General features: G+C 46.9%; 1 long non-coding RNA gene across 1 annotated transcript; it reads right to left on the bottom strand.

The window, feature by feature from the left end:
• Positions 1–354: 354 nt before the first annotated feature.
• On the bottom strand, positions 355–16,023 carry LOC134551700 (uncharacterized). Its single transcript, XR_010080661.1, has 2 exons — positions 14,854–16,023; positions 355–13,917 (listed from the first exon to the last, which is right to left on the bottom strand). It is a non-coding gene; the product is annotated as an uncharacterized LOC134551700 (long non-coding RNA).
• Positions 16,024–16,789: the final 766 nt, after the last annotated feature.

Here is a 16,789-nt window from a genome sequence, read left to right as displayed (position 1 = left end):
CCAGTGGTCCCATCAGACCCAGGATCAGGCCCTGAGACCCTGACAACACCAGGTTATCCTGCTGCACCTCAGGTGGAGAAAATAAATAGAGGTAAGTCAGGACCAGAGCTGGGATAAAGCTCATGCAGAATGCTCCCATCATGTTTTTCCAGTGGCTGAAATGATGCTCTTATTTCCACCTCTCATCCTCAAGGCTCAATCAATCAAAGCAACACTTGGAAAATCCCTGTGTCTCCAAAACAGGGAGCACATGAAATGCAAATCTCTGTCCTCCATGCTGTTAGCTTTATTTATTTATTTTCCTGTCTTTTCACTGTTAAAAAAAAAAAAAAAAAAAAAAAAAAAAAAAAAAAAAAAAAAAAAAAAAAAAAAGGGAACAAATAAACAAACAAATAAATAAATAAAGGGGGAAGCAAAGATAAAAATACTGACCCAAATCCAGTAGCAAAGCAAAAAAACAAAAGAAAGAGGGAGGGCACCACAAGATGCATCCTGGTTCTGTGCTCATGCTCACGACAAGGGTCCTGCTTACCTCCCTGTTGCTCAGGGTCTGTCTGTGCTCTCATCTCTTCCCAGCCCAGCAAAAGCAGGTTTGGGGCTGGTCAAGGGCATTCCACAGCAGGCAGGATTTTCTCTCACAAAGGAATTTGCCAGAACATGACCCAGGTAATGAGCTTTGTCATCAGCGGCGTCGTGTGTGGAGCTATTTTGGGAGCCAAACCAGCTTTTCTGCACTGCTGAAATGCTTTGAACTCAGAGGGGTTGTCTCAGGGATGCCTCTGACAGTGAGAGCCATGACACCCACCCTGACATTTCTAGCACAGTTCATGGGGGAGGCTTTCCCAGGAAAGGCTGGGATTTTCCACGGGAACGTCTTTGGGTAGGATGGAGATCCAGGCTCTGCAAGGAAGTGGTCCAGGCACCAAGACAGCCAGAGCTCAAGGAGGATTTGGATAATGATCTCAGGCACAAGGTGGGATTCCTGGGGCTGTGCAGGGCTTGATGATTCTTGTGGGTCCCTTCCAATCCAGGATATTCAGTGATTCTCTGATCCTGTCAGGCAGAGATGCTGGAGATGGGGCTGCCCATGCTCAGCTGCAGCCTGGTGGGAAACCCAAGCATGAAGATGCTCTGCAGGAGCAAAAGCCTGGACTGTCCCATGGGAGCAACAACCCTGGGAGGCCCCATGGTGATCCTGGGGAATTGTACCAGGAGAACAAAGTGTCCAAAGAGAAACATTCATGCTCATCCAGGAGGAGATGGACACAAATCCCCACCTGAGCCCTGTGTATCCCAACATGAGAAACAATCTGATATAACTTTTGAATCCCACTATTGATCCCACTCCTTGCTCTTTTGTCCACAGCCAGTCCCTGAAGCTGACTTCTTGTCCTTCCCACCCCTGTAATGGGGTCAAATCACTGAATTCTAGAATGGTTTTGGTAGGAAGGAACCTTCAAGATCATCCAGCCCTGTTGGGGATATCTTCCACTATCCCAGGTTGCTCCAAACTCCATCTGACCTGGGCTGGAACACCTCCAGGGATGGGGCACCCACAGCTTCTCTGGACAACCTTTTCCAGTGCCTCCCAGTCTCACTGGATGCCAGTGGAAGTTTTACTTCCATGAGAGGGAAAAGCAGCCCTTATCAGCCCAGGATCAGCCCCTGCCAAGAGCAGCACACACGTGTTGATAGGCAGGATGGATTTTCGTGTCAGAAGAGTGGTTTTGCTTATCTTCCACTGCACACAGATGAGCTTATTAAAGCAAAGTAGGTCAGGCACATGATATAACAGTGTGATCTGTGTGAAAGGCACTGGGAGGTGTTCATTGTGCTGAGACACTCCACTCCTGATGGATTTATTCCACTTCACACAAAGAGACTCGGCCAGAACCAAATCCCCCCAACAAAGCCAGGAGCAAGATCCCCACTAACTTCAGTGAGACCAAGATTTCAGCATCAGTCCCTGGTTTCTGCAGAGCATATTTAAAGGAGTCCACAAAAGGAATTACTACCTCTGGATTCTATGGAAAATAAAAAGAAGACTAATAAAATTAAAAATAAATAAAAGAGTAAGGTGCTGACTTCAGAAGGAGCATGACTTTACTTCTCCAGGCTGTAACAGTTTGTGTCATCATGGAACATAATCACAGAGTCACAGGATGGTTTGGGTTAGGAGGGACCTTAAAGTTCATCCAGTTCCACCCCCTGCCAGGGGGAAGGGACACCTTCAACAGACCAGGCTGCTCCAAGCCCTGTCCAGCCTGGCCTTGGACACCTTCACAACACTTGTAGCTCTGCAGGAACATGAACAGCCACATCTGTGCCTTCATCCAGCTGAAAATTAACCAGGCTTTGTCCTCCCTCATTCCCATTTCCTCCTCTCCCTGACCTGGCTGGCCACAGCACAGATGCTGATACAGGCCTGAAGGCTGGACTCAGCCCAGGACTTCATTTCACCTCCTAGTTGGAAGATTATTCTCATTTATTCTCATTTGGGAAGCCCTGACTCCTCACTGGTGAGCAGCTGGAAGTGGTACCCCCTTCAAGAGGTGACAGATCCAGCAGAAGATTCCTGCCCTGGGCTGGCAGAGATAATCTCTCCCTCCCTGGTGACAGGCACCATCCAACATTATCAAATCCAGCTCGTGGCTCGTGCTCAATCAGCAGCTTATTTAGAAAAGTCAGTTTGCTAATTGAGAAAAGTTTAATGAATTTTCGGTGTATGGGAAAAAAAAAAGATTACTTTATATTACCGATGTGTTCATTTGAAAAATTCATTACATTTATGTATTGTGTTTTCATGTAAATACCTCAGCCAAAATGTATTAGCAAAGAATACAATATTATGGTTCATGGTTCATGTGGTATCTGAAAGGAATAATTGTATAACTAATCAGTGAAAACAAAGTAAATGTTCCTCTTGAGTTTGTACAATAAAAAACCGAATTAAAACTATTCAGGCTCAAAAATGCAAATATGCCATGGCTCCCATCAGCAAGAAAATAAAAATTAATATTTAGAAACCCACCTGCAGTACTTGGTTCAGGTTTGAGGGCCCAGCTTGAGAAGGATGTGGAGATGCTGGAGTGAGTCCAGAGGAGGCCACAAACATTCTCCAAGGGCTGGAGCCCCTCTGCCCTGGAGCCAGGCTGGGAGAGCTGGGGGTGCTCACCTGGAGAGGAGAAACCTCCAGGGAGAGCTCAGAGCCCCTGCCAGGGCCTGAAGGGGCTCCAGGAGAGCTGGAGGGGGACTGGGGACAAGAGCCTGGATTCACAGGACAAGGGGAAATGGTGTCAATTTGACAAAAAAACAGGGTTAAATGGGATATTGGGAAGAAACTCTTCCCTGTGAATGGTGAGGCCCTGGCACAGGCTGTCCAGAGAAGCTGAGGCTGCCCCATCCCTGGAAGTGTGCCAGGCCAGGTTGGATGGGGTTTGGAGCAACCTGGGATAGTGCAAGGTGTCCCTGCCATGGCAGGAGTTGGAACTGGGTGGACTTTAGGGTCCCTTTCCAACCCAAACCATTCTGGGGTTCTGGAATTCAGGGATCCAGGGTCTCTGGGATTTTCTGCCAGTCTCATCACAAGGCACTGTGTTTGTTCAAACCACTTCCCTGTCTTACAGCCCCACCAAACAGTTCAGGGCTGCACTTGGGGGTTTTGGGGGTGGTTTTTAAATCATTTTTTCTCAAATGATGCCTCCAGTGTTAGGGCAGAATGGGAACAAGGTGATTTATACAGGGAACAACCCCAGGATCTCTCAGAGAACAACCTGATGTTGAAGTATGTATTTGAATGCATCCAGAGCAGACAACTGATGCTGCCATTTGTAATCCCACTTCAGTCCCAGTTGTTTCCCATCCATTTTCATGTCCACGTGTAGCTCAGACTGGCAGCATGAGACAGCTTTTCTCAGGGATGTCTCAGGGATCCCTGTTCTTACACAGCTTGCTCTGAAACCCACAGATCAGAGCTACACCAAGATGATTTTTGGGAAGCAGAGGGTCTGGATGAGCAGCACAGCTCATGGAGTAGGTACAGCAGAGCCACAGCCTCTGTGTTTTCCAGAGGGCAGGGATATGCTGCAAGCAGCTGAGAAGGAGGGGGAAAAAACAAGGGGAATCCTCCTGATTCTAGACACTCCCAAAAATAGGGGAAAAGGAGGTTTTGCTCCGACTGCAAGGAACTCAGTGGGGTGACTGATGCTCCATCTCTGTTAGACCCCAGGACCCCAAGCAATGCACAGTGGAGCCTCCTGGTTGGGATCTGCATGTCCTGACAGTAAAGGAAAAACAAAAAAAAAAAAAGAAAGGGAAGGGGAAAAAATCCACTTTCAGCACCACTTGGTGACATTCTGATTTTCACAGCCAATTGCCAACAGCTTTTTCCTCACTCGGGTGTGAGCAGGGCTGATGGGCTTCACCCAGGCTGCCAGCAAGGAAGGGTTTTGCTGCTCCTTCAGCAAAACCCCAAAGAGCAGAGGCAGAGGAGATTCAGCACCCCCAGCCAACTTCCGAGGCTGCAGGGTGGGAGATGGAGAGCATCCAAAGATGCTCACCTGGGCAGGATGAGGAGGCACCTCCCAGGGTAAATAAGAGCCTCTTCCCAGGATAAATAAAGTCATACAGGATGCCCTGTGTGGGGTGACACGAATCCCATGACTCTTAATGGACTGGGGACCCCAAACTTTCACCCCTAGCCCAGCAGCTGGGCTGTCCCTTTTCCCAGAACCAGGCTCATTCCCGCGGTGGAGCGTTAATATCCGCAGTGCTGAATTATTCCCTGCCTCAGGGCACACACCCTGCTCTGACCAGAGCTGGAGAAAAGCGCTCAGGAAAGCTCTTACAGCATCCCGGGGGCTGCCGCAGTATCCCGGATCACTGTGGGTGCGGTGGCTGAAGGAGCCGGTGCCTTCTCGGAGGGGCAGGACGAGCCACAAAATCCTCTCTGCTCCTGCGGGCTCCTGGAGCAGAGCTGGCCTCGAGCAGCGTGCACTGCTCTGTGCAGCCACAAGAGTGTGCCTGCACCACAGCTTTGGGAAATGGGAGCTGTGATGATGATAAAAACTCTCCTCTGCAAGAGAAGGGTCCTGGTTCTGCTCTCCTACCCACACAGGATCCCCCTCTCTTTAAGGACCAGCCATGAGTCTTGGCTGGAGAGAAAGATTAGGATTTTGGAGCAGGCAGTCTTTTGTTGCATGCCTGGGTAGGGATTTTCTGCCTCAAGGATGTTTTTATTTTCAGGCTCCTTAAAGCTGTGAACTCTGGAGATGAGTCCCTGCATCTGCAGGGTGAGGTTCTTCTCTCCAATCTTTATGAGATGTCCTAACTTCATCCTTGGCAGTGCAGCGTTAATTGTTGGCCTTGATGACCTTTCAGCTTTAATGATTCTGTATTTCCATGATCTGAGCTGGTTACTCAGGTTCTTCATTAGGAATATGCATTTCTAGGGCAAGCCCATCCAAACTTCACTCAGTGACTGTAGGATGAGACTGCAGGGTTAAAAAGTGTATTTCAGGCATGTAAAGAGCCAAGGCTGTTTAGTCCAGCTCTAGGGGTTGGTGTTTAGTCAGATATTGTGTTTGGTCAGAAACTGGTCTGAAAAATCGCTCCTGTTGTTTGAGACCTGCTTTCACAGAATCATAAAATCATTAAAGTTAGAAAAAGATCTAAAAGATCATTGAGCCCAGCCTTTGATCACCACTTTGTCAACCAGACCAGAGCCCTGAGTGCCACATTCCATCATTTCTTCAACACCTCCAGAGCTGGGGACTCCATCACTTCCCTGGGCAGCCTATTCCAATGCTTGACAACCTTTCTGTGAAGAAATTCCTTCTGATGTCCACCTGACCTGAACTTCCTCTGATGCAGCTTGAGGCTGTTTGCTCTTTTCCTGTCCCTGTTCCCTGGGAACAGACCCCAACCCCCCTTGGCTGTCCCCTCCTGTCAGGAGTTATGCAGAGCCACAAGGTCCCCCCTGAGTCTCCTTTTCTCCACACTGAGCCCCTTCCCAGCTCCCTCAGTCTCTCCTGGTGCTCCAGACCCTTCCCCAACTCCATTCCCTTCCCTAGACATGCTCCAGCCCCTCAGTGTCCTTCTTGTACCGAGGGGCCCAGAACTGGACACAGCACTCGAGGTGTGGCCTCAGCAGTGCCCAGCACCACAGGACAGTCACTACTCTGGTCCTGTGGCCACGCTGTTCCTGCTACAGGCCAGGTGCCATTGGCCTCTTGCCCACCTGGGCACACCTGGACTCATGTTCAGCCACTGCCAACCTACTGCTTTTCCACTTTCAGCTTTCCAGCCACTCTGCCCTAGCCTGGAGCATTCCCTGGGGTTGTTGTGATCCAAGTGCAGGACCCAGCCCTTGGCCTTGTTGAACCTCACGCTGTGGTCTTGGCCCATGGATCCAGTCCATGGGTCCAGCCCATGCGGATCCCTCTCAGAGCCTTCCTGCCCTCCAGCAGATCAGCTCTCTGAGGGCACAGTGAGTCCACACAGTGATTCCATGAGTCCATGCAGGACCATGGACACCACTCACTCACCTAGGAATGACTGCTCTGAGCATGGTTTGATGTCACATCCCTTCAGCATCAACCCCAGCCCCTCACTGCAAGTGCTCTGTTCTGCCAGGGTCCTCTGAGTGTGCTTGTGCTGTTTCTGCCAAAAGTAGGAGGTGGTGGAGCAGTGAGTCAGTGTTGATGGCTTCTCCCTCTGCACAGATGGGCAGCTTTCTGCAGCCAGCACCAGCTGCAAGGCCCAACACAGAGAGTTTTGTCTGCAGAGGCTTGGGAGCAAAGCTCTGAGCCTTGAAATTCACGTCCAGACCAACACCAGTGACTGCTGACCTCCACAGGGCTGGGAATTTCCAGCACCCAGCTCCATCTGGAGGGCTCCTAGCGAGGAGCTGAGGTCTGGTTTGGAGCTGAGCACTCCCACATCCCTGGTGGGAGCCAGTGAAGGAATCAGGCTGAGCTGCCAAGTCTTGGGCTGGGTGTGAAGCTGATCTCCCTCCCAGCAAAGGTGATGGGGAAGATGGATTGGGGCTGGCAGCAGCTCCCTGTTATCTCCCAGTTGTGAATGAAGACCTAACTCTGCTGGCAGCTGCCATCTGCACCTGCCTGGACATGGCCATGGATCTGCACGGCATCCAGGAAAAACAAGACAGCCAAGACAGACACTTGGTTCCAAAAGTGCTCTCAGCTGGCATGTTGCTCATCTGAAGGTCAAGGAACTCCTGGTCACTGCTGACTCTCTGGAATAGGACCAGTGACCAGCCCTATCTCTCCATTGTTCCTGATATCACATTTTCTTGCACAAATACACGGGAGGTTAGAACATGTGAATGTTCATGCTATGAGAATATGAGAGCAGAGAACATTTTGGAAGCTATCTGACTACTTAAAGTCTATTAGGAATTCTATGGTATTTTTAAAAAAATAAATACATTATTAGGACACAGATTTTCCCTTCTCTGTCTCGTGGTTTATTTCTCTTCTTGCATTTTGCAGGGAGTTGAATTCTTGTCTCCGTGGAGTTATCAATACTGCCACTCAGATTTCTTTCCTGAGCAGGTAATACCCATCAGAGACTATGATTACATATATATAGTTAATTACTCTTTCCCATGTTTATTATTTGGGACTTACCAACACAGAATTTCCCTGGAGTTTACCCAGCAGTCACCAGGAGTGGGGATCCATTCTCTTCCTCTACACAAATCTTTATCTTAAACCATCCCACGTAATTGTGTGACACCAGCAAGCCGTGGCACCTCAGAAATCCCCTTCTTTTCCAGTCAGTTCCTGAAGAGTTTATCTAGAGCTTTAGGGCATCCTGCTTTCACACCTCTCTGTAGTGAAAAATGATCATTGTTTCTGTATTTTCTCTCATTTCATTGAACAATTAGAAATCCCTGACAGGGCTTTCATCTTACACCATAATAACATAATTTTTAAAAAAATGATTGCAATAAAACTGCTAAAAATCTTTCTACAGTGACTGATCTTCCACAGTCTCCAGTATATCCAAGTATCCCAGGTGATCCCTGCCAATTTGCCTGCTACAGAAAGAAGAGCTGCCAGGCTGTGGTTTCCAGACACCTCCTGCCTCTCCCAGCTCCAACCACACAGATCCAGACTCATCCAACCCACACTTGTTTTTATCTTGTCTCTAGCACTGGCCAAAGTGAACATCTAGGAAAGTACAGCAGCAGGATGAGCATAAAATGTTTCCTCTGATGCTCTCTCAGCCTCCAATAATTTTCCTCTTGGGAACTACCTGAGCCAAATACTTATAGATAGTTGGAAACCCTCAGTTGCTGCTTCCCTCTGGTTTTCTTGAACACATATAAAGTGTTGTAATTCCCAATTCCGCCTTATCTACAGCCTTTTGCCACCCCCCTGTATGTATATATGCACATATATCCCTCCACATCCATAAAGGAACCAGAGCTGGGATACCCAAGAAGGATTTATGAGTTATGGATTTCCATCATGACACAACAGCGTTAAAATCTGGTGCCACATTTACCACTTTCCATTCCTCTGCTAAGCATCACCATACCCAGGAGATTTCTTGGTTACACTTCTGATGCTTATTTTTTTCTCTTTAAAAGATTCAAATTCAAGCAGTTTGACATTTTCTACCCTGAATGTTTCAGAGGATGCTGGAAAGCATCCAGTACACATTTTATCACTTTGCTTTTTGGCCAGATTTCAGTGTAGCGTTTTTTCTTTTGCACAGAATAAAAAGATCACACAACAGGTTAGTTTTCCATATGTTTCATTGTTTTAAATAATTGGCTTAATTTAGGCTCCTTTTGTGTCCCCCTTTCACAGACTTTGCAATCAACGTGTTTACTAGCAAGTGAAGACATCATGAATGTATGTGTGTATTAGAGGGTAAATGCAGAAATTACATTCTGAATTCACTGACACGAGCAGTCACCCCTACAACACGGTTTTGAGAGTTTAATCAAGAAACAAAAACTTGTGAGCCCAAACAAAACATCTTGACTTTCTCATTTCAATTGCTAAACACTCACCCAGGCTGCATGTGAATGAATTACCGACCCCGAAATTATGTGCATAAATTATTTGGCAAACAAGTCTGAGTAATGAACAAATGTGGGTGAATTGCTGTGTTGGGGAAGAGAAAGCGAGGCATGATTCACTCAATCACCCACTCGTTATGGCTGAGTCCCCGGGCTCAAATTAGGCAATATTCAAGGATCCTTCAGTGAAGGGGCTGGAGTGAGCTCAGCTGGGCTGTGAGCCTGCACACACAAGATTTGGGAGTTCTGTGTGGCTGGGGCCAGTGTCTGCAGCATCCAACACTCATCCATAGTGCTAAAGTGCCCAGCTGGTCCTGATGCAAACACTTGGACACCCCTCGTGCACCAGGAAATTGCAATTCCTGATCTCACTGCAAAATCACACATTTCTGGGCCAAAAAAAGGTCAATCCATGGCTTAAGCCAGACTGACTGTTCCCATGTAGTGTAAGCAGGGTTCAGACTGGCACAGAGTAGGACTAGATTGGATATTAGGAAAAAATTCTTGGCTGTGAGGGGGGTGAGACCCTGGCACAGGGTGCCCAGAGAAGCTGTGGTTGCCCCATCCCTGGCAGTGTTCCAGGCCAGGTTGGATGGGAATTGGAGCAACCTGGGATAGTGGAAGGCATCCCTGCCCATGGCAGGGGATTGGAACTGGATGGGCTTTAAAGGTCCCTTCCAACACAGGCCATTCCTTGACCACACAGGCACAAGAAAAGCTCACCCTGAGCCATCCCTGATTTTTAGTACTTTGGACACCACTACCTGAAAATGTGGAAATGATACACAGACCAAAATGGATCCAAACCTGTACTCCCATTTGTAATTGTGGGAGAGGTTTGACTTCTCTCCCTCTTGAATTAGGCTGTCTTCCTCTTTTCCACGCACACGTAGTACTCCTTTGGGTTTCGAGGTTTGCATGGGATATTGGAAACTTTGTTCCAGACAAACTTGTGCCCAGCTCACACACTGAGTGTGACCAATATCCAACAGCTGCTGTCCATCCAACATGCCCTCAGTCTCACCTCCTCCTGCCCTCCGAGCCAACAAAACACACAAGGTTCAGGTTCCCAGCTGCCCTTTGCCCTCACCAGGCTCGTGTCCCAGCCCTCTGAAGTTTTGGGCAGAAGCATTGCCACTGCCTGTGCTGGATGGTCACTCTGTGCATGCACAGAGCAAAACCAACATCCAGAGATCATCCAGGAACCAAGAATCAACGAAACATCCTCTGTCCTGAAGCTTTGTGGTTAAAATCTCCCCATCAGACTTTTGAAAGAAAGAACAGAGTCAAAGCATTCAGAGGAAAAAGTACCTTGTTATTTTATTTTGGCTTTGCTGAGCACCAAAACAAGTGCAAAGGTGACATTCTCAGGGAGCTTTTACTGCAACCATCCTCCTTCAGCCACTCCTGATTTCCAGAGTACCAGTAGCAGGTGGTGCAGAAGACACTGCCAAGGCTCACTTTGGAGGATATTTTTGAAGCATTACAAAAATTCCCTTGAACTATTTTGAGCACTGCAGGCAGCTCTTTTCTGCCTCAGAAGGGAGTGTGGAAACTTGGGTTTCCTCCCCAAAAGCAAAATACCTCTGCCTGTCCCTGGCCATGCATGAGCCAGCTGAGCCTCAGCGTAGAATACACACCACGAGCTGAATTCCTCCCCTGGGGAAACCAGAGCTGAGTTATTGTTCAGTGGCATCAGGAATTGATTCAGTGTGAATGGGAGAATAAAGAATCCAAGCAAAACTGTGAGATCACAGCCAGCACCACACTTAAATCCACATCTAAGCTTAAGGTCATGAACAGTCTCAAGTAAAATACCAGAACTGGATGTACTGGACTTAAGTGCCTAAAAATGGGTTTCTGCATGCACAGTAATAAATTTTAGTGAGGATGGTGTTTTAAGTTGCCTAATTCCCTGCAGCACTTCGGAGTTTCTGTTTCTAGTTATCTCAAATATCTATGCCATGGTGAAGGGAGGGTGACAAGCCCAGCACTGGTGCAGTGTGGTGTGGAGCAAGCAGGAGTTTCACTTCCCAGGCCAGCTATTTTCCCTCTGCTCCCTGAGGGAATCCTGTTGAAAGGGGAATTTGTCTCTGTGGTGTCATATAAGAGAAGAAAGCAACAGTTTCATCCACCACTTTACACTGGAACACTGATTAATACTCAGGTAATGTAACTTTCACTAAATTAGATTAGGAGTCACAAAATGCTTTTGTAATTCTGTTTTCAGTGTTCTGCCAGTGATATTAATGTGAGTGATATGGCCTGAGCTTCCTGCTGGACATGCAATTCTGTGGGGTAAAATCCACCTCAGACAATCAAAGATTTTTATATGGCTGGAGTTGCAATAGAAGCAGAGTACAAAGACTTCAAGAACCTTCTCTATTCTGTTCCTGTGTAACAGGGCAGGAGCAGCTGAGAGATTTTTGTTCTCGAGAGCTTCCCGTGATAACCCTCTCTAAGAGTTTATTACAGCACTTCACTCCTCATACAGGTCACATTTTTCAGAATTCTCTTGGTCAGACACATCTCTTACACCTTCCTGAAACACTTTGCACTCAGCTCTTTATAACTCCATATTTACATTTCCTTGTCTTGCTTATGTCTTTCCCAATAGAGGTCTAACTAATGTCAAGACTCACAACTGGAATGTTTTTCTCTCTGTCCCAAAGCTTGTTGCTCTGCCATGGAGGGAAATGAGATTGACTTGACATGATTTGTTCTTGACAAATCCATGTTGACTATCTCTAGTCTCATTGTCTTCTCTTACATGCTTACAAACTGTTTGATTATTTGGTCCAGGATTTCTCAGGAAATTGGAGGTAAACTGATGTGTCTGTAATTCCCTAGCTCCTTTCAACCCTCCCTTTATTTACTAAGTTTCCATCCTCACCTTCAATTTTTTAAGGTACTTACTCATCAAATATTTCATATCTCAGAGAATCTATCAGCAAATCAGGAACTAGCAAAGGACATTCCAAAAAGATGATCATATTTTAATGACTTTAATGACTGCATGATATTTTAAGCAGTTTTAGGCAGGCTATTATTGGGTTTCGGTTTGGTTTTCTTTTTTTTTTTTTTCAAACACTACAGTTTTGGTCTGTCCCTATTGTACAGCTTTCAGCAAGCTGGCTTATAGCATCACATGATGTTTTAATGTGCTGTAACTGTTCTCCTTGACAGCCATAAACCAAACCCAGCCAAAGTGGCCAGCCTGAGCCTGGCACTGTTGCTGGGTGTTGCTGCAAGAAAGGAGGCCTGAATTTCCTGCCAGTGTTCTCCTCTCCCACAATGAAGTGGGATGGGTCAGAGTGTGTGGGTGAGCAGTTCATGCAAGGAGATCAACACACTGACTTGCCCAAGTGCAAATCCCTCCTTGTGCAACGCTGGGAGAAGGGAACAATGATGGATGAGAAAGGCAGACGTGCCTGATTCTCACAGCACCCTCCCTGCTGTGCCAGGGCCTGCCCCCAGTGCAGTGGGTCCAGTTCAGATCAGCTGCCAGCATCAGCTTTGCAGCCACACACTGAGCTTTCCTGGAGGTCACACTTGCCCCGTGCCCCAAACTCTTCCTTTTCTCCCCATTTTCAATTAAGGTTTGGGAAGAGGAGAGCTGTCTCCAGCTATCCACAGTGCAGTGCATCATTTGAAATTAATCATTCCCCATCAGCTTCCCAGGCCAGATGCCAGACACAGTGGAGTCAATCCTCTTCCATGAAGTCATCTCTGAGCAGCATCTCAGCTCTTAAGTGCATTTTCACATCACACTGGGGCTTGACAGAAAGAGATTTTCTCTGCTCCTTGCATCATTTTTTCCAACACTACTGAAGGGTGCTGTGTTCTCAGGAGACAGGGAGAAGTAAAAGGAGTCTTGGCAGGGTGGCAGACAGAAGGAAACTCTTCCTGAAAAGCTTAAAGAGCATCTTATCAGAAGGAGAATGAGGTTATGGACACACCTTTTCCACCTGCTGAGTCATGATTTCCTCCTGCCACTGACAGTAGACAGGGAAGGAGCAGCCAGCTCCCAGTCAGTGATCAAAGACTCACAGGATTTCACTCACAGGATGAAAAAAGAGGTAAGACCAAGAAATGAAATAAATATCGTCATGATTGACTCATCCTTCACAGATCTCTGGTTTGGATTCTTTTTTAACCTGTCAAACCTCTCTCACTGTCATTTCACACTTGGTTTCAACACAGCTACAGAGGTGGAGATGGCAGTTCTCCTGCTTATTGATCTTGACATGACAAATCCTTGTCTCACACGGAGAAAAATGTTACTGCTGTCAAAAGAGATGCAGGCGGTGACTTTTGTATCTTCCTCTGGTAAAATAAACTCGGATTATGGCACGGGGTCAGTGCTGTGGGGATTGCAGACGCCGGAGTGCTGTACAACACCCCCCTCTTGTGATTTCTCTCGTTACAACACTTTCCAAGCCGCAGCCTTTCCCGGTTAACCTCTTTTACACGGCAGATTCCCTCCCTGAGCACGAACCCTGCCCTTGAACAGCCACCTTCCTCAGCGGGAACTGAACAACGCCATTTGAAACATGCACATACACTTTGGTTTTACTGATTTCCTCCTTCCCTGTGCCTATAACCCTTATTATTGTTTTTGTGTTATTGTTTTATATGATTCTCTGTTTGCTACTTCAGGAACTTGGACAGACCTGGCATTCCCATCTCTGCCAGCACGTGTTGCATTTCGTCTCTAAATGCAGAGTTGAGTGCAGAAATTTCAGATCTGCAGGTACATCTTTGCATCTTTGCTATTCTCTTGTATTTATTGGAGCTGCAGAGGACCAGAGCCAGGCTGCTTCAGTGGAATGACAGCATCTTTGCCCACACAGTGCCTGTCTCTAAATTTTGAAAGCATCACCAAAAAAAAAAAAAAAAAAAAAAAGATAATCAGTGCAGGATTCCTGCTCACCATGGAGAGGTGTGGGCTTGCTCTCAGGAAATGGCAGGGTCGGACAGGGAAGGGAAGGGAAGGGAAGGGAAGGGAAGGGAAGGGAAGGGAAGGGAAGGGAAGGGAAGGGAAGGGAAGGGAAGGGAAGGGAAGGGAAGGGAAGGGAAGGGAAGGGAAGGGAAGGGAAGGGAAGGGAAGGGAAGGGAAGGGAAGGGAAGGGAAGGGAAGGGAAGGGAAGGGAAGGGAAGGGAAGGGAAGGGAAGGGAAGGGAAGGGAAGGGAAGGGAAGGGAAGGGAAGGGAAGGGAAGGGAAGGGAAGGGAAGGGAAGCTGGGGACTGAGCGTGGCAGAGAGGTGGGATGGGTGGAAGAGGTGAGGACATTAGGGTGGCCTGGCTATGCCAGGCACAGCCCAACACACCTGAGCAAAGCAAGCAGAGACACCCTGGTGACAGTGAGCAGGCTCAGCTGAGAGCCCAGATGGCCCAACAAGTCCATGGGGAAGCACAGGGGGAAGCAGGAATGGTCACGCTGGACCTATCTCAAAGCTGACCTTGACCCCAAATGGGCAAACCCACCCTCAGAGCCATAGCACTGAGAAGTCCCAAAAAAACTTCTACTTGCCCACGTGAAAAAGCAGATTCCAAAATATATCATTTATTTTTGATTTGGACAGGTAGAAAGGAAAAACAGACTTAGCTACTGCTTTGCTGGTGTGCTCAGAGCACAAGTAATGCTGTCACCATTAGGAGTAACTTTTTAAAAGCATTTTTGTTAATAAGTGAAGAACAGAGAACTTTTCAGTTCTACCTGCCTGTCAAACACTCATATCAAACTACTTTCCCTTCTTTGAGAAAAAGACCCAACAATTTCTTTATTAAGCACTGACCTGCTCCTACATTTTATTGCCCAGATTAAGTACAGCTCAATATTTTGTCCCCAGGATCCTTATTTCTGGTGCAGCTGGGACGTCACTTTGTTACCATAGGGAACAAAGGCATGTTTATATTTTCATTTTCTACTATAATACCTTGAGAGCAACTGTGAAACTAAATCAAAGTGCAGGTACTTGCCTTAAACAAGGAAGACGAAAGCCACCAGCAGCTCCCTTTCTTTTCACAGATATTGGAACTAAGTTTCCAAAGTTTGCTGAGTTGCTGTTTCCTTAACAAATTAACCATGGTTACCTCCAAGGTCACAGAGTTACTGAACAAAGAGTCACAAACAACAAGGCCTGTGTCTGAGCCCCATCCCTGCCTCGGAACATGTTGTTTGTGACCACGAGGGCATGAGTGTGCTCAGGGCTGAGGGATGTTCAAAAAGCAGTGAGAGGAAAACTAAGGAGCAAAATCTACCTAAAATTAGGAGGAAAAATAAAAAGGTGTGGCTTCTTATTGAGAACATGCATTTTCAAGCATGTTTTCATATTAGAAAATGTGCATTTTCATAATAGACAGGAGAATTAAGACAACCTTAAGCATAGTAGGAATTTAGACTGAGAATATCTCAGCAGTAGCCACAGAATCATAGAACTGTGGAATGGTTTGGGTTGGAAGAGGCCCTAAAGATGTTCTCATTCCAACCCTCCTGCCATGGACAGGAACACCTTCCACTAGACCAGGCCTTCATGATAATTTAGATCATCTTCACCCTCTCTAACATTGCTTCCTGGCCTGGATTGTCTTCTTCACACAGACATCACCCTAACATGTGGCTCTGACTCTCCCAGTCCCATAGCAGCAACATGGCAAGTGAGAGCAGAATTTGGGCCAGTCCTGCACTGATATTTGTTTGCTCTTTCTGTTTAAACTACCCCAGGCCAGTGAACTTGTGCCAGAGCAATTCCATCGGGCCCGCAAGGGTGCCTGATAACAAACACAGAAGAATAAAAATGAAAACTTTTTGAATACAGCTGTGTATGTGAACACCTCTGTGGAACAGAGAGAAGTGTTTAAAAGCAGATCTGCAGAGCAACTGCAGGACACAAAGCCAACATGGATAGAGATAATATGAATTAACCTTTCTGATTCATAGAATAATCACAGAATGGTTTGGGTTGGAAGGGACTTTAAAAATCAGTTTGTTCCAAGGCCCCTGCCATTGACAGGGACACCTTCCACTGGAGCAGGCTGCTTCAAACCCCATCCAACCTGGCCTTGGACACTTCCAGGGATGGGCAAAGGAGACTTGGAAAAGAATAAATAGATCTAAAAGGATTCAGAAACCCATTTCTTTCTCAAAATTTCACTATTTCCATATGTAGTTACTTTGAATAAAAGCCTATAATTCACTCAATTTCCAACAGGTCTTCTACTCTTTTCCCACTTTACTTCAGCACTAAGCAGTTAATAAACAGGAGGCTGTAACCCCACACCATTTATTCTTCCTAATTAAAGAATCCTGTTAGGACATGTAGAGCAGTTCCTGGATTTTACTTTTAAGCCCAGATCTGTCACTTCCTTGAAAAATACCTGTAGCAAACGAAAATGAGAAACTCTTACCAGGGCCCTGCAAAGCTTCATGTGAGAAAAGGGAAAAACCCCACTCTCTCTGCATTTTGAGGGGCTGTGTGTGCGTATTAATATTCACATCTAAGGGACTTGTTTGTTGCTGTGGTATCAGCAGCACTCTTAAAAGAGGTTATTTGAGGCAGAAGGGCAGCAGGGATGGCTTGAGCCTTGCTGAATTTCCAGTTAGCAGTCACACAACGCAGCCCAAGGCTTATCCAGGCAGCTCGTGCAGCTTTTGGAAGGAAAAGCAACAACTCCTGAGCCCTGATCTGCAACAGGGTGTCACCAAAACACCTCTGGCGCCTGTCCTCAGAC

Source organism: Prinia subflava, chromosome 5 (genome assembly GCF_021018805.1).
Source record: "Prinia subflava isolate CZ2003 ecotype Zambia chromosome 5, Cam_Psub_1.2, whole genome shotgun sequence".
NCBI lineage: Eukaryota > Metazoa > Chordata > Aves > Passeriformes > Cisticolidae > Prinia > Prinia subflava.
Note: the sequence above shows the minus strand (reverse complement) of the source record. Positions and strands in the feature narration are given on the sequence as shown.